A 17,694-nucleotide genomic window follows, 5' to 3' on the forward strand; every position below is an offset into this window, starting at 1 on the left:
TCCAAGCGTGCAGCTGGTAGACACCATGTGTGCTGGTGACAGGGACACATGCAGGGCAACTGGCTGAGTACCAGCTGATGGGCAAAGAGCAACACGTTCCTGTCTTGCCCCAGCTCTGCAGACAAACGCGATGGTGCCAGGGTGCGCTGAGGGTCCCAGGTAAGGTGCCTGTAGCTCCTCAGCTCCCCAGGCTTGTTCCAGCAGCTCTGGCTCCTCCGAGAAGGAAACACGGACAGGAAACCTGGTAGCAGGAGGCTTCCCCCACAGCAGCACTGGAGACAAGTGTAGGAAACAGCACAAGTGCCAACAATTCCTGTCACACTACAAGAGAGGAGGGAAAAAAATATTGCTATTTGGCTGCCATGAAGGCTGTTGGGATACAGTCCAGGATCAGGATGAATACAAAGAAATGAGCCCCTGAACATCAAATGGCTTTTGAGAAAGGAAGAATAAATTCTTACATAGCCAAATTCCCTTTTTGCACTGGGATGGTGGTTTTATTTTGCCTTTTTTTTTTTCCCCTTCTTTTGCACCTGCTCTGACAGTGGTGTTGGGACCACACAACAACGCATAAACATACATCTGTGTTTGGGGAGCAATGGCTGCGGTATTTCCATCCTGACTCTAAGGTTGAATTCTGCCTGGGACACCTTCAGCTCCTTGCAGCTGGGTTCTGAATTGCAGCACGACTTTTGCTACTGCTGTCCAAGACTTAAGCCATGCTTGATCCCAAAGTATTAGTGCAATATTAATCAGGTTAGGAAAAAAAACTTGCTCGAGTGCTTTGGGAAGGATTTGCAGAAGCTGCTTTATGACTCTGGTGCCTCAGGTTCGTGTTTGTCTGAACTCTTCCAGACTTCCATACGGATCAGCTGGGCTTTCCCATCTTGTGGTCTGGCAGAAGAACCAGCTGTGTGCTCCGGTGGTGGCACCTGCAGGGATGCTCTGTATCCCTGGGCTGCCCAACTTGGCAAGACTGTCATTGCCTTCTGAATCATCTCTCTGTCCTCTGAGTCTCCATCACTTTATGTCTGTTTTGGAAGCAATTTGATGTTCCAGAATCTCCAGTCTTTGGGCATGACAAGACCTGCTTTATACTGGCTGTACCTGCAGAGTTTGTGAGTCTGTCCTGGCTTCTGTCAGTCCTTTATCAGCTCTGTTTTCCTTGTGTGTCCTGCTAAACCCCTCATTAAAATGCCTTTGTCTGGGATTTACATCTTTTCTTCTTAAATCTCCTTGATGCTATCTTGATAAACTAGAAGATGTAACACTTACGGGTCTTAGTTTAGTATGGTTTGTTCTCAGATTCTTTCCAAACCTGTCTTGAAAACTGGCTGATAACCACTCTTCTGAAACCCTTGGTCATAGCTTGGTCAGGGTGGCTCTTTCCTTCACTTTTCTGCTCTGCAAGCTTTAGGATAACAAGTTTTCTTACCATGGTGACTGCACAGGAACCATATGCACATAATTTTCCATTGTCATGTTTTTCTTGGCACCACCCGCGACCTTTCTTTGCAGTTTGCTTTCTCTTCTACTTTCTATCTCTGCGTATTCTCTTGGATGTGTTTTGCCTTTTTCTCTCTACTTCCTTTGCTGGGCAGTGGAACATTGCTGACCCTTGTTCACTCACCCAGCAAGCCTGACCCTGGGGACCCTTCCTCAGATAAGCCCTCTCTTCCCATTTTGTAGTGGAGGTTGGATGATTTCAGATACTGGACAGCAGCACTCTGCACATCAGCCCCGGTGTGAGCTCTTTGGAAAGTGACACCAAAACAAGGTGCGGAAGCCAGATGCAGGCTGGAGAGTTGGGGGGGGGATAACCTGATGGAATTTAACAAGGGAAAGTGTAGAGTCCTGCATCTGGGCAGGAACAATCCCAAGTTCCAGTATAGGTTGGGGAATGACCTATTAAAGAGCAGTGTAGGGGAAAGGGACCTGGGGGTCCTGGTGGACAACAGGATGACCATGAGCCAGCACTGTGCCCTTGTGGCCAGGAAGGCTAATGGCATCCTTGGGTGTATTACAAGGGGGGTGGTCAGTAGATCGAGAGAGGTCCTCCTTCCCCTCTACTCCACCCTGGTGAGCCCCCATCTGGAATATTGTGTCCAGTTCTGGGCCCCTCAGTTCCAGAAGGACAGGGAACTGCTGGAGAGGGTCCAGCGTAGGGCAACAAAGATGATTAAGGGAGTGGAGCATCTCCCTTATGAAGAAAGGCTGAGGGAGCTGGGGCTCTTTAGTTTGGAGAAGAGGAGACTGAGGGGTGACCTTATTAATGTTTATAAATATATAAAGGGTGAGTGCCACAAGGATGGAGTCAGGCTCTTCTCAGTGGCAAACAATGATAGGACAAGGGGCAATGGGATCAAGCTGGAACACAAGAGGTTCCACTTAAATTTGAGAAAGAACTTCTCAGTGAGGGTAACAGAGCACTGGAACAGGCTGCCCAGGGAGGTTGTGGAGTCTCCTTCCCTGGAGACATTCAAAGCCCGCCTGGACACCTTCCTGTGCGACCTCACCTAGGCGTTCCTGCTCCAGCAGGGGGATTGGACTGGATGATCTTTTGAGGTCCCTTCCAATCCCAAACATACTGTGATACTGTGGTAATATCCAGGCTGGCAGGGGCTGGAGGGACCCCCGGGAAAGCCTGTGGAGGGCAGGCACTGGTTACAATAGCAGCTCACCTTTGTCCTGATCATGGTTCGTGTTTATTTTTGCGTCAGCCAAGGCCTCTCACTCTTGTTCCAAGGCAAGGGAAAGGAATGGGCTCGTTTCCCTCAACCACAGAGGAATGGCAGCCGTGGTTTGGCAGGGGATGGTTTCAGGATGCCTGTGAGAGTGGAGCTGTGTCTATGAGGCTGCCCGAGCTAATGGCTTTTAGCCTGGAGAGCAGGAAATATTAATGAGCTGTTAATCACTCCCGAGCTTCTCCCTCTCACACACACCCCCTGCACACATGCACTATGGGGATGGGTGAGGTGGTGTTGGCAGCGTAGCCGGCAGATCCTGAGGGCAGGAGGCCGGCTGGGGGTCACCCCCACGGTGTTCAGCAGCTCGGAGCCTCACCCTGTGAGGAAGCAAGGGGCAGCCTCAATGGGCTGTCATGTGTGCCGGAACACATGCTCTGGCTTATGTGTATTTGTGTGTAATATGGATTCAGATGGGCTTTGTTATGGATCTGAAAGCAGCAGCCGAAAACAAGGTGCAGCTGCATTGGGAGATGTTCTTCAGGCTCCAGTTCGCGGTGGGCACAGCACGTGTGGGCTGTGCACCACACCGCGACGGATCTACGGTGTTTCACTGCTTTAAGATGGAGTTTTCAAAGGTCTTGAAAGCAGGTGGGGCTCCAACAACCACCGGCTTATGGCCTCATCTATTTCCCTCATAGCACCTTTTAAAATCCCCATTATTTTCTGATTATTCAAGTTTTTATCAATATTAATTCTGAAAGTTATCATTCTGGGCTCCCCAGGACATTCACAGATGTTCCCTTGTTGGCCCTTGATCTCCTGGTTTAGCTTTCTAGAAGGACATCCCATTCTCATTTCCAAAGCCTGTTCTGCTATTTACTTACCTTGCTTCCCATTCTGAATGTGTCTGATTTTAATTTCCAGGCTCTGGATCTGCCTGTGTCTTATGCTACTCAGCTGAAGATCTTCTTATCATCACAAAGCTTTTTTCCAGGCCAGCATTTATAGCCTGTAATCAAGTTATCCATCTATCTTCTTGTTTTCAAAGAGCATAGATGGAGTTTCTTTAATCTGTTACCACAAGTCCAGGTTGCCAGATGCTTTTTTTTAATACATAGAGTGCCCCTCAGCAAAAGTTGTCATATATGTACTGATGGAGCTTTTTAAGGAGAGGAGAGAGAACTTCCCTCCAAAATTGGATGAATTTTGCTGTTCAGATTGGCATCGCACTCGCCAGTTTTGATGCTGTTCCCATATATAAATGTGTTTAATGTTCAGTTCCACAGATTAATAAACAAGACCCTTTTCTGGCTGCCTTGAGTTAGGCAAGATGATGTGTTTATACTGCAAGACTCAAGCCCTGTCCTGAAGCTTTTACAATGTCATGCGAGACAAGATACAACAAGGGGAGTTACACGGTCAGATGAGAAAGCACCAGGGGAAGCAGTGAGAGGGATACCTGGGCACAAATGCCTGCTTTGTGCTTACAAAGATTGTTAAACTGAATTCATGTTTTTAGAAGAACAGAAATCAGTGCTGACATGAGGGAAGCATCAGCCACAGGCACGTTCAGGCAGCCAAGGGGCAGCACAAGTCTGGGTACTGTAGGTGGATGTGAGGACTCTGATTCTGAGCCCGGTGTCTCTCAGGATGGGCAGCCAGCGTCTCCTTCAGCTGCTCTCTGGGGATGGGAACGTTGCTCATGTGCTGGGAAGAGCTGGCCGAGGGTATCAGGTGAGTGATACAGGGGTGGCAGAGGAGGAGGAATAGGATATGGAGGGAGGCTTGGTGATGGGGACATGCACAGGTGTGTTTTTGGAGGGTGAAGGACAGTTTGGACACTGATTTCTTGGCTCTTGGTTCTGTGACAGATCGGCCACGCCAGGCTCACAGGACTGCAGTCACAGCTCCCAGGGACATATCATGAATAGCCACAAACTCGTTATCATTGCTCAGTGACCTGTAAACGAGCCTGGCCGTGACTGTACTTCCCACCCCTGCAGATTCATTCACTCTCAGCAGTTTGATAACGCCAAAGAAATAATGAAATAGGTTTTAAACCCAACGTGGGAAGTTTGACTGTGCAAGAGATTTCCCACAGCCCCTTGGTCGATCTCTTTGCTGCTGGAGCTGTGTAGGGGTGTCCGTGTTGGAGCCACCTCTGCCCGGAGCTGCCTCGCTCCCCACCGTGGTGGAAAAGAGCTGTGGGAGACATTGCATTACTCGGTTCATCATGAAACCAAACATTTCAGTCAGGTAGCTCCTGGGATAGCTGTGAGTTGTGAGGGACAGCATCTCAGGCTCCGGGTCTGCCTGAGAAAAACACGAGCTGGTGCTGGAGGTGGAAAAGGGTTCGTTCCTGTGGCTGCTCGGGGCGGGCTCTGCTGGGTTGCCCTGGATCTCATCCAGAGAGAAGCCCAAGCTGTAGAAATCACTGCCCACCAGAGCTGCTTTACATACAGGCATACATCAGCTGAATTTGTTAGCTTGGTCTTAGTGAGACAATAATTGCATGTTTAGAAAGAAACGACACTTTCAAAAAAAGATTGAGATTCAGTGACTGCCCAGGAGACATGGATTCATTTCCTGCTCATCAGCCAATCTTTAATTATTATTATGTGCCGTTGTATTTAGTTTCATAAACAGAAGGCAATGGAAACCGAATAGATTGAAATTAGACACCTATAACTTCATTTACAGATAATAGCTTTATGAGCTCAAAGCCTGGAACATTCCAGGAGAGCTTTAGCCCATGTCCTGGAGATATGAGGGCTCACAATAGCTCTACGGTGGTTTTAAAAGAGACGCCAGCGATCTTTCCCAGCCCTCCCGCTGACATCCGTGGTGTTGGGCGCTCAGGGCGACAGCAGCACCCCAGGGTTCAAGTGCCTCGAGTCTCTATCGAGGCGTGTGTTGTTCTCACTTTTAAAAGCGCTCATATTTCAATGTGTATCAGCACATTATCTTGGAAAGCCTGCCCTGCGCCTGCTGCTCTGCAGGGTGCTTAAGGGGAATGCCATGGTGAAGCACTCGGTGGCCCTGTCATTTCTTGTGCGTGTCATGGCTTCATCATATGTCTCGTTAGTTAATTAGAGGAAGGAAGAGCAAGCGGCAGAAGTCAGAGGAGTCCTACAAACTGTGTGAAAATGTCAAATGAGCTCAGAAATTAAAGCCCACGGTGCTGCCCTTTGCGAAAGCCGCACTTTGGGCATCTTGTTCCTGTCGCTCAGGATGAACACAGAGCATGGGCAGATCCTTGTGCCGTGCCAGGACAGCTCTATCAGCGGAGAAAGACACCGAGTGCAGCGTCTCGCTGCTGCACCGTGCCCAGAGGGCACCTCCTGCCCACGGGTGACCATCAGCAACGTGCCACAGCCCTGGCTTTCAGCAGGGACCCTCCTCACAGCGCAGCAGGGTGAAGGGAGCACCTCCTGGCCACCCGAGGGCTGTCCCCCAGCCTTTGAAGGCGATTTCCAGCACTGCATAGTTTTTACGGTGCTTCAGAGTTGGGTTGTGCTGCCCTTGGGAAGCCAAGATACCTGTTAGTCCTGTGGAGAGGTGACGGCTGCTCTGCTCCTGTTTTGCCGTGGGCAGCCTCTGCCAGCCTCATCTCTCCTATCAATTTATTTACCTAACGAGCGGCGTTTCCCCAGCTCCGCAGCGCTGCGCACCCTCAGCCACAACCAGCCAGGGAAGCACCAACTCCCGGCCCCACCGGTGCTGGAGGAGGACAGGAGAAGATCCTCAGTGTCTGCCCAAGAGGCAGAGCAGCAGTGCTGAATTTTTCTGCCCAAATTAATTTAAAAAGCAAAATCATTTGCTGCAGAAGTTCTACCAGCGCTCTCCTTCTGCAGCGCACGCTGTAGGCAGGGTGTACATTGATGTGGCCCAGGCTCATGTGGGACAAGGGGGAGCAGGATTGAATCCTCCATTGCAAAACGCATACAGTGCTTTCTGGAATTTGCTTTGCCATGTGGCCTGCGATATTGATTTTTAAAACCCCTCTGCTGGTTATTTAGTTCTGAAAGCAAGCAGTGAGCTCTAAATTTAGGGAGTATATTGTACCTGACTAATTTTATGGTCTGCGTTGCCTTTTATCTTGGCTTGCTATTAATTTAGCAGCAAATCTCTGTGTTTGTCAGTTGTGATTCCTGGGGTACCATATAATTTCGTTTGTAAATTGATTTGTGCTTTCTGATACTTCAATAAACCCATTTGGTATAAACACAGCTCTTCATTTCCCTGTGAGTACGTGGTGAACAAGCAGAAACTGAGCACAAAAATAGACATTTATTTAACCATAAGTATAACAAGGGGAGGGCAGCAGGGACGGGGAGGTTGGACCAGCAGTCTGCTCATAGCCACTAAACAAGGTGATGGTTACAGTGCAAACTAACCAGCAGTTTTATCTTTTGCACGATCTGATGAATGCAATATCCTGCTTATTTGCTGCTCCTTTTTCCCAGTTCATGTGTCCCTGTTCTCCATGCTCGTTCTCACCATCCCCTTCTTGTGCCGGATTTGTCAGCAGCCTCACCAGCTGCGTATCCAGACCCCGAGTGCCACTGCCGATGCGGCAGGAGAGGACAGGCATGGCTAATTTGAATTTCTTATTTTGCAAACAGCTTTTCCTCTGTGTTCTCCTGCAGGATGCCAAGGCCGCAGCATGGATGGTTTGTTGTTCTCACCCTGCTCGCATTTCTCACGGGGAGACGGGCTGCAGGTTGAGGCTCAGCTAGATGGCTGTGTGGCCACCGTGGCATCTTCAGCGCACAAATGGCTCCTGAAAGCCTGCAGTAACTACTAATTAAATTAATTTGACAGCTGACACCCCAGCTCTAGGTGGTGGGTGATTCACAACAGGGCTCTGTGTTGGCTCAGAAACCTTTTTTAAGCTGGGAACCATGTGAAACAGTGATGAAGATGGAGGAGACACGGTGTTCTCAGCCCAGCATCCTGGTAGGAGAAGGGGCTGGAGTGGAGCACCATGCGATGAACCCCTGGACCAGAACCACTGCCTGGTGGCACATGGCTGGTGCCCCCCCATGGGACCAGGGAACCCCAGGCAACATGGAGCAGCTGCTGCAAAGCTGGGGGCAGTGGGTCTGACCACCCTGGGGTGCCAACGCACCGTCACCTTCCTGGGGAAGACCAGGAGGAGATGGACAACCATTCTGGAGGCTTTTAGTGCTGAAGACATTGTCATTCACATGCATTTATCTCCTACGCTGTCCACGCAAAGGAATTTGCAAGGAGAGCGTCAGGTTTTGCTGAGTGCATTGCTAACGACTTTGGTATATGGGGTGCAACATATAGTCTGCATGAGCAGCATCCTAACCAGAGCACCGAGGGCTGGGAGTAAACCTGCTGAAAGCCAAGAAGATACGGGGGCTGTGGGGAAATGCCCTGATACGTGGGGCTACGCTGCATCCGTGCAGTGAGGTAGGCGGTGGGAAGGAAAAGTTGCAGAATACCAGACTACAGGCAATGGAAACCACCTCTATAAGCTGCTTTTTAGTGTGCTAAATGGAGAGACTTCCTTTTGTTTCTGTAAAGTGAGTCTTTGACGTTTCCCTTGACAATCAGCAGAAGGTAGTTTTAGTAACCATTCTCCTTTTGTCACTTATTTTATAACCCATAAGCCAGTATAAAGGCACATACTGTGATTACTCTATTCACTTTCTCTTCAAAGCTGTATGTTCTGTTTCCTTTTTCCCCCAGTTAATGAAGCTTACTTATGTGATTGCAGATTGTGAGATACAAGAGCTGCAAAAGTTTTATTTCAAATAGCTGCCAATTGTCATTTAGACTTCTTCTTTTTTGTCCTCCCAGATCAATACTGTTCTTAACTGTTTCAGATTGGAGAAAAGCCATCAAGATATTCTATTTTCACAAAAGATACATGATTAGACCACTAGTTTTGAGCCACTAATCATTTTTATGTTAACGATTTGTCCAAAGGCACTTTATTTTTCATTTCTGATACATTTTTTTCAGGAATAGAAACATCAGGAAGCACCAGCTAAATTAAAACTTGACTTCTTGTATTGTAGCACGTCGTTTACTTTTGAGTGTTAAAACATTTGGAGAAATATGGATAGAGAGTTTGAAAACCAGTATAAAAAGCGAGCCCGTTTCAATCCTCAGAAATAAAACAACATGTTTTCGGAAGGATCTTTTGCACAAATCCCTCTTCAGTGTCTGCTGCAGGCGCTGGCGGGGAGATGTCTGTGTGGGAGAATGAAATTGCCCAAGCCGCGCCGACTTAATGATGTCGAGTCAGATTTATTTATTTATTTCGAGTCTTTTCATCTGTCAACACGGGGGTTGGGTTGGTTTGGGTTTGTTTTGTTCTTACCAAGTCTGAAGTGCTGAGGGAAATGAACTGTGCAGAGAAAGGGGAGTCAAAGAAACCACAGAATCACAGAATCCCAGAGTGTCAGGGGTTGAAGGGACCTGGAAAGCTCATCCAGTGCAATCCCCCCATGGAGCAGGAACACCCAGCTGAGGTTCCACAGGAAGGTGTCCAGGCGGGTTTGAATGTCTGCAGAGAAGGAGACTCCACAACCTCCCTGGGCAGCCTGGGCCAGGCTCTGCCACCCTCACCAGGAACAAGTTTCTTCTCATATTGAAGTGGAACCTCTTGTGTTCCAGTTTGCACCCATTGCCCCTTGCCCTGTCACTGGTTGTCACCGAGAAAAGCCTGGCTCCATCCTCCTGACACTCATCCTTTATATATCTGTAAACATTAATGATGTCACCTCTCTGCCTCCTCCAAGCTATAGAGACCGGGACATTTTACCAGTCTATTTTATTGCGCCTTTTGTTAACCCATCGCTGAGCGGTGCGCCCACCTCCCTGTGGACAGCAGGTAGATGCTTCTTCAGCCCGGGGAGAGGTGACAATACCTGGCTGGGGTGGCGGGTGCCACCGGAGGGGGCTGAGCCACATTTCCCTTCCAGGAGCACTGAGGTGAGCTCTTGATCTGCCCTCTGATGCCCCATCTCTTTGTCTACCTAACACCTATTCCCCCAAAGAGCCTGTGTGGGAGCTGGAGGGCTGTCCTGCTCCCCCAGTGACACCCTTCACATTACACACAGAATCCGTGCTGCAGCCAAAGAAGCTGAACACAGAAAGAAGCTCAAGTGGCTGCTTTAACAAAATGCCTCTTTTTTCTTCAAAATGCATTGGCTGGATCCTGATGAAACCTGTTATTAAAAGAGCACCCTCACCTTTTTAATGATCTGAGTTGTTTGTAAAGTGCTCCCAGAAACTGGAAATCATATCCTCTCCTCCGGCTCTTTGTTCATTTCCATCTGGGGGAAATTAATGAGAATTCATTTATAAAATTATTGGCACCCCAGCGCCAAAGGCAACAGGCCTCTCAAAATGTCCAAATAAAAACTGCTCTAATGAATAACCATTGCCAAACGGCCAGGGAAAAAGGAGAAATAGGACAGCAAACAAAACTAAACCAAAACTTAAGCAGTTGCCTGTTAAGTGGAGGCTGCAGTGATGAGTTCTGTGATTCACAGCCCACCACCCACCCACCATCTCTCTCCACCGAATGATTCAAGGCAGATAGCATCACCCCAGTGCCCTGGGGCTTGCCTTTTGTCAGCGAAAAGAGAGGGTGGAAGGCAGCTGGGATGCTCTAGACCTACAAATGCATCTTAAATTGTGAGAGTAAACTTGCCATTTTGCTCATTGCAAGGATAAGTTGGCAGGTCAAAGCCTGCCTTAAGTTATCTCCTGGCCACCATGGGGTGGGCAGCAGGTTCAGGTGAGGAAAATGATCTTGGGAGCTGAACCTGCAGAGGGACAGGGGGAGCATCACCTGGTCCTGGATGGTGGTGTGAACGTGGTGTCTGCTGCCAGCTGGAGGAGCAGCGGGAAGAGGGGTGGAAAACAACCTGTGCTGGACTCCGCTACATTGAGCAGATAACAGCAATCTACATATTTTCTAGTGCACTTCTTCTCTCTGCATTCAGCTGGCAGGCTGTAGGGACCCTGCCCCAGCCGCCCCTGTCCCCACCCCAATGTACAGGCCATGGTGGGAGTGGGCTCGGCAGCATTCGGGCTGCACTTGCAAAGGCTGCATCAATATTCATCTCTTTGAAAACACCAACTGCCCCTGCTGCTTGGAGTCGCTTCAGATTATTCATATCGATTCAGCACTGTTAATGACTAAATACAATGTTCTTCAAAGCCTGCGTTTAACAAGAAAGCTTGATTGGATTCACTGTTTTGAGGTTGGGTGGGTTGTTTTCAGTTATGTTGCTGATTTTTTTTTTTTCTCTCTCTCCTTGTGGAACATTGTGTCATTTTGCAAATGAAGAATTACCCTCTAGCCTTTTTATTAAAAACTTCCATCTCTGAAGGATTCACATCCTCGTGCTTAATCAGACAACTGATACACTGCACGTCCCACCATCACCTCCTGGGCCCTTTCCCCCACAGCCGTCACCCGCTCCTGTGGGTCCAGCAGAAACCACAGCCTGGAGAACAGGGGACAGAACAGGTCCCAGTAAAGGCAGACGATTGCGAAGAACCTGGCTGTGGATGGCATCCCTCGGGTAGGGAGAATAACCATTGCAAAACCTGGTGCTTGTCCTGGAGAGAACTTCATGCATCTACTGAGGAAGCCAGAAGACAAAATGCAGAACAAGGTGATTTAGTTGATTTTGCAAGTATCCTCTTGGCAGTGCTGGGAAGGAATCCCCAAAACCCCAGTGCAAAGCACTGTGCAGTTTTGCCTTCCAATAGTTTATCAGGAGTCCGTCCATCCATCCATCCATCCCATCCATCCATCCATCCATCCATCCATCCATCCATCCCAAGCTCCCAGCCTCCGTAGGAGATGTCCAGACTTAAATCTGAAGGAGGGACATGTTTCCATGTAGGACCAGTAGGATACAATTGCTGTACATATCTGGGGAACTATAGGCGAACTATAGCTATAGGCGAACCAATACATGGTTTTACTGAGAGTTGTCATTGTATTTATTTTTCATCTTGTCTTTAAGTAAGACAGCATGTGAGGGCTCAACCGCACACGTTAAAAAAAAAAGGAGAAAAAAATAAAATAGAGAACACAACAGTGAAATTGCTGAGTTGCTGCTGGATAGTGACAGTTTAAAAAGAAGATGTGAAATCAAAGATTCAGTAAAAAAAGCCCGTGACCTGACAAAGCACAGAAACCCTGAGAGAAGCAGCAGAGGGAAGACAGATTGCAACTCAGCAAGACGGATCCATGGCGGGGAGCAGCAGAGCCCAGTGTATCCCAGGGCTTGGCAGCATCCCTGCTTGGGGACAGGGACACTGCCCGCCCACCCCAGCCCAACGTGAAGTGCATGAGCAGCAAGACGGCTGCTGCGTACATGTGGGCATGAGTAGGGTTCTGCTCCCCAGTCCCTGCACCTGAGAGGAGACGGACAAAATAAAAGTGACCTAGAGGCCTGGGGTTACATCTGGGTAGACTCAACGAGATGAAATCCATTTTGGGATCTCTAATGGCCCTCGCTCGGCAGTGTCACACTGGAGCCAGGATATTAAGGGCACCTGTCAGGGCTATTTTAGGAAACTGAAGCCTCCTGCCTGGTGCCCCCCACCCCTTAGCACTGAGCTCATGTTGTGTCAAATGAGGTCTGCTGGAGCAGGGTGCATGGAAAGTTGTGGTTGTAGTGGAAAGTGGCTTTCTGAGCCCCTTTGTCACTCCAGCCTGGACCTTGTGGGTTTATTTTCAGCATCCTCTGTGCAGTATTTCCCTCCCTTAAGCTTTCACATGCAACCTGGATTCAGGAGCTCCCCCATTAGCACTTATTTTACACACCTGTGGAGCTACTTTAGGAAACAGCACCAGCTCCTATTCCCTCCACAGCATACCCACAAAAATTAGAGCTGTAAATTAAGGGCAGCTGTGGAGAATTTAACGACTCATCTGTGCAAGAGTGGCTGCTGGCAGGAATGAAGGGAAGGCAGCGCTGGCTGCTCAGGTATAAATAATGGTTTGTTTCTAATACACTTTGGCTGGGGAGCTGCTGGATTACCTAGGCTGCAGGTTTATAGCTGAGGAAGTGTGTTTGCCTCTGTCTTTTATCAGTGTTGCTCATGTCTGTGTCTCTGCTGGGTGCTCCTGATGCCCTCTATGTTCCTCTTGCTCTCTGACCAGCTGCCTGCAGGCAGGAGCCAGGCTGAGCCCTGTGCTTGGGGTGCTTGCTTTATTCTGCAAACTGCATTGCACAAGCAGGCTGTGCTGGCTCTCTTCTGATCCTTCTCTTGGCTTTCATCCTGTGGATGGCATCCCTTGGGTAGGGAGAATAACCATTGCAAAACCTGGTGCTTGTCCTGGAGAGAACTTCATGCATCTACTGAGGAAGCCAGAAGACAAAATGCAGAACAAGGTGATTTAGTTGATGTTGCCAGTATCCTCTTGGCAGTGCTGGGAAGTAATCCCCAAAACCTCAGTGCAAAGCACTGTGCAGTTTTGCCTTCCAATAGTTTATCAGAAGTCTGTCCATCCCATCCATCCATCCCAGACTCCCAGCCTCTGTAGGAGATATCCAGACTTAAATCTTTGGGTATCTTTGTGGCTGGTGTTGCTGCAGGAAGGAGTCTCTCCTGAGATTTCTACTTGGAAATGTCTGTCCCCATCCCAGCTGCTGTGGAGGAGCCCTTGGGGATCCCCTGACATGCGGGGAATGACTATTTGTATCTATTTAGTTTAGTTATGCGAAGGGTTGAAAGACCTGTGGTTCTGTTCCTAATGTAGGAAACAATCCTTTTGCTTATAGATTCTGTTGCATCAGCAGAAGCATTTTATGTTGCCGAAGGCTGCTCTAATCACTAAAAAACAGAAATATATCTTCCACTGAAGTGTATCCCTGCACTTGAGCAGGGAATACAGATACATCTCAGCCCTCTGCATCTGGAGATAGAAGGAATAAACCAACTTCTGTTGTTTTTCCTTGCTTTGTCTTTGAAACTGTTAAGGGTGGAAGGAAATAGAAGAAAACAGGGAGATCCATGTGGGTGCAGCTTGAGCTTTGTCCATCGGATTCTGGCAGAAAGCAGCAGGGCTCTTTGCTGGGGCTCCTGTCCCTTTGCAGGGACCCCCCGAGCTGCATGTGGGTGGGGAGGACTGAGCACCCCTGGCCATGCTGCTCCTTCTCCTCTGCGCTGGAGCCCCTGCTACCTGCCCCAGGCACAGCAGGGACCAGCTGAAGGTCTCAGGCAGGCATAAAGGGCACTTCTGTCATCAGACAGACATCTGTCCAAAGCAGGACAGAGTCAGGGACCGTCCTGGAGGGATTAACCCCGAAAACGGGATGGAAAAACAGCCCTGACATGAACCTGCATTCCCTGTTAGAGAGTCTGGAGGGAAATTCAGCCGCAGGTGCAGGACCTGGTGAGTCAGGCTCCTTTTTCTCCCCTCTAATAATACCACCCTGAGAAGGGTCTCTGGGAGTTGGGACTGGGTTATGTGAGGTTGTGGGGCAGCCTGAGCAGGGGAGGGTTCCAGGGAAAAGTGCAGCTTTGGTAACTCTGGAGTGCCTGGTGTGATGTTTGATCTACACCTGTGTAAATGAGAGGTGAGATCCAGTTTTGATGTGGCTTATCAAGAAATACTACCCCAAAAACCAGGCACATCTATGCATGTGGGTACAGCATCCCTGAAAGGGGCACTCTTCTGTCCCACAGAGCTCCTGCAGAAGTGCCCATGCAAGAGTTTTTCTGTTCCAGAAGAAGATGATAAGCTAGATAATAAATACTGGGAAAAGCTGTGAAGGATAAATTGCTGCTGCAAAAAGAAATCCCTTCAGCCTGGCAGAAGCTCTATTTATCTCCCAAAGACTTCAGTCTCAGTCTCTCCCAAGGGAACACTAATGGAGCTCATTAGGAGCTCCCATGACAAACAAAACTTTGTCACACACCAAAAGGACAGGCAAGTAATTCTGCCGGCTCCCTGGTCCCCCCCTGGAGACAGGAGGGGATGCTTCATGCTGCAAATGCTGTGCCAGGGGACAACGTGACGGTGTCACTGAGCAGCCTGTCTGTGTAGGGGCTGCTGGTGAAGATCAGGCCCCTCTCCCTCGAGGTGCCATGGGCTGGGCACCCACCTCCCTGTCTGAGGAAGGGGCTGGAGGTGGCAGCCACGCTCCCCAGGGTCCATCTGTGCTCTGCATCCCCAGGAGACACCACGGGCCTGGGCTGATTCTGGTGCGTTTGCCTTGTCACTCACCTTGCTGCTGTGGATGGTCCCCAGCCCTGACCTGAGCTAATCCCAGCTCCCTCTTTGTGCAGTCACATTTGGAACAACAGCAGCCACTTGTCCCACAACGCCTGGTCCTGCTTCCTTTCCAGCTTGGCACTGCTGTTTGTGGGACAACCTTTCTGTGGTCACACTCTCACCAGGTTAAATTACTCAGCTAGTGACTACATTCATTAGTCAGATATTGACACATTGTAGTGAAGAAAATGAGGCCGACTGCTGCAGTGACTGCTTTATTGCTCAGTCTGTTACAAGAAAGCTGCTTCCCTTTTGCTTCTCCCCAAAAAGCTGAATATTCTAAAGGTCAAAAGGATGCCTCAGCATGAATCAGCCAGGAGACATATATCTAAGATGAAAGGGATTGTCAGTCCAATTAACAACCTGGGTTCCTGTAGCAGCAGGGATTTTACGTATAAAATACACTCTATTCAATGTTTCATCTCCGAGCCCAGGTCTCTCTGGAAGTCTTTCTTCTCAAGTCTTTTTCCCCATCTCCCTGCTGTCCCAGACATCCCTCAGTTGGTAGAAGCAGTTCTGAAACCAAGAGTGTAAATGCTCTTTTTTCTCTCCTTCCCCAGAGACAGTCTGTCTCTTTTTTTTTGAGGTTAATTAAAACTACCTAAATTTCACATTGCAGCTCCTTTCCCAGGTCAGAGGGAGGCAGCTGAGCATGCTGGGCTGCAGCAGAGAGCCAGGCCATGGGTTTCAGACCATAAACAGGGCATGAGCTGAGCAACCAGGAGATGAACCTCCCTTCCTCTGCCTGGGGATGGGGCTCCGAGCTGTTGGTTGTTCTCAGAGCCGCTCTGCACATCGCCGCCTGCCCAAGAAGGGAGGTCACAAAGCTTTGGCTGCATGGAAAGGCTCTGTGGGTTGATTCGAGCATAGTAGGGGAATTTGCACTGTGGAAGCTATAAGAGGTGAGGAAATGTTGGATGCACACATGGGGCTGTATGAACCCCATCTTTGTGACCGTCCATCAGGCATCTGATGCTCCAGGGGTGCGCGGTGCCAAGATGCCCGTGGTCCCCAAGATGCCCGTGGTCCCCTCCATGCCCAGGACCCACGGCTCCACCGCACTCTGCCCCACTGCAGCTGGTCTCTGCCACCAGCAGAAAGACACCGTGGTTGGGAAACAGGGTTTGCTCAGAGCGGGTTAAAGTCAGCGCGCACCACGTGTAACAACTTCGCAGTGGAAATGAAGATGAGCTGTTAACGCTCTGTGTCGGTGCCGGCTCCTCAGGGACGCCCAGGGCACCCGCATTAATACCCTATCAGTGCATTAGGATTCATGTGGGCACAAGAGAACCTGCACCAAAGGAAAGAATAGTGATGAGGCCATTATTTTGTTGGACTTTCTGGAAATGCCAGCATCCCCCAGGCAGAACTAGCACAGCCAGCAGCAGTGTTGTGGGCAGGCCAGGAGGACTTGGTGAACCCCTGGGACCTCGAAGCACCCAAACAGCTGCTCTTACCCTCTGAATCCCAGTTCAATGGGAGGTGGGAAACCGCTCCAGTGCTGCTGTGGTTGTGCGAGGAGGCTGCTCCCTGGACAGGGATGGTTTGTAGGAGAGAGGGACTTGATGCTACATTTGCATTGAGGCCAATATCCCGCCCCTGATAGGGGCACCTGACATCCCAGAGGAACACGGGGAATACACAAAGCAAGTCCTGGCCAAATGGACAAGGTTTTCCTCTTCCTCTGCCAAATGAGTAACACAGCAGCATTCAAACCCAGGGAGCTGCGCTGTATTTTAAGCTGATCCCAATTCATTCAGGGGAGCCATCAGACTGCACGCAACAGGCTGGTTCCCCAGCCATGGGAAGGTGGGAAGGATGCAGAAATGCCATGCTGGTGGAGGAAAGCCCCCCTTGCATTGCTCTCTGATACCCTCGTCTGGCTGAATCTGGAAGCTCAACCTCCCAACGGACAGGACAAATCAATCTCAAATGGGTCCTCCGCAGCTTTTAGGACAAACGTGTGGGTTTTGGGACCATGAGTGCCTAAACCATCAATGGATGAGGGAGGGAGGGGACATGGAATGTCCTGGGAGATGTGCCTGTGGGTAGATGGGGACTCTGTTTCTTCTCAGCAACCATGCAGGGGACTGCAGGGATCAGTGCTGGGCTGGCAGGCTCCTCTGCAGCCTGTGGCAAAGAAACGGAGCCGCAGCTGCGCTTTGGGAAAATACATCCCCATATCAGAAGGAGAGCAAGAAGACAAAATACTCTTCGAAAGGGATGCACAGCTCAGGCAGTTGCCCCATCGGGCAGCTATAGAGTGCTAAGCTAAGGGGAATTCACAGCAAATAAACAAACAAACAAACCAGAATTTAAAAACATGTTTGCTTCCTTCAAAGTTATCCAGCAAGTGGTTTCCTACCAAAAGTAACCTTGGAGATGCAGCCGTCAGGTTGACACGGCATCGCCCTGGTGAGCCCTGCAGTCCCCAGCTGTGCCGCAGTGACGCTGCTCTGGTACATTCTGTAATTGCTAACAGTGCTCTACAGGAATCAATGCTTAAATAAGCACAGGGAAGTCTTAGCTAATGAAATGGGTGTTCATTTCTGTTCTGGGGACAGGCTTGTTCTCTTGTTCCTGGGGGTAAAACCAGAACCATGGGCTTCCCCTGAGTTTTCAGGGCATTTGCCTTGGGAAAGCTGCTTTGCTGTCAGCCTCGCTGTGACTGCTTTATCTCCTTTGTCAACCCCACTGCCTTCGTTCATCTCACTGGTG

The sequence above is a fragment of the Patagioenas fasciata genome, chromosome 14 (assembly GCF_037038585.1).
Source record: "Patagioenas fasciata isolate bPatFas1 chromosome 14, bPatFas1.hap1, whole genome shotgun sequence".
NCBI classification, from domain to species: Eukaryota; Metazoa; Chordata; class Aves; order Columbiformes; family Columbidae; genus Patagioenas; species Patagioenas fasciata.